Source organism: Physella acuta, unplaced genomic scaffold (assembly GCF_028476545.2).
Source record: "Physella acuta isolate Inbredline_101_S28 unplaced genomic scaffold, ASM2847654v3 ptg000694l, whole genome shotgun sequence".
Classification (NCBI taxonomy): Eukaryota; Metazoa; Mollusca; class Gastropoda; family Physidae; genus Physella; species Physella acuta.
In genome coordinates, this window is record NW_026732213.1 from 89256 (window position 1) to 90000 (window position 745).

The window sequence follows — 745 nt, forward strand, 5'->3', positions numbered from 1 at the left end:
GATATGGGATAGGCGTCACTACAGACCGATATAGGGAATTACTTCAATGTATTAGATATGGGATAGGCGTCACTACAGACCACATGGATGCCTTGGGAGACTAAACTACACGGCTGGGTACTGGAAAGTGAAAGGTTATGGTCAAGGCTCGACAAGAAGTAAAGAGGATCAAGTCGAGTCAAAAGGTCACTAAAATCTATTAGTAAATTTCTCATTAAACACCAGCCAATAAAACTGTTATAATTTAATTTACAACTTCTTAATTGGGTGATTTCGTCTGTCAAGTTAGTGCTAACTCAAAAATATTTTTAAAATATCTTTGTTTTAAGAATGATGATGTGTCTCTGACAGTAGTATGTCTTATAATTTTATGACATTATAGATTCCTAATTTGTGTTTTAATTTTTTTTTACATAAATTGATTATTTGCCCACTAATTTATAAAAAATACCATTTGTATTGTAAATATGCTGATATAAGTAATTTTGAAATTATGAGTTATTACATTTTGTGCTTTTTAATCATTTCTTTTATTAGTTTCTTATATTAATATTTAAGTTCCTCTATAGACCTGGCGATCCATTAGGCAGATGAAATAGAGTTCACATGTTTCTTGACCTCTGTATATGAAGGGATAATGTGGTCGGCACAATGCCCAGCCTCCTTGATAGCTCAGTGGACACATGGATGTCCCACATTCACAAATCCGAAACGAGATCCGAACTTACATTAATAAACTACCATC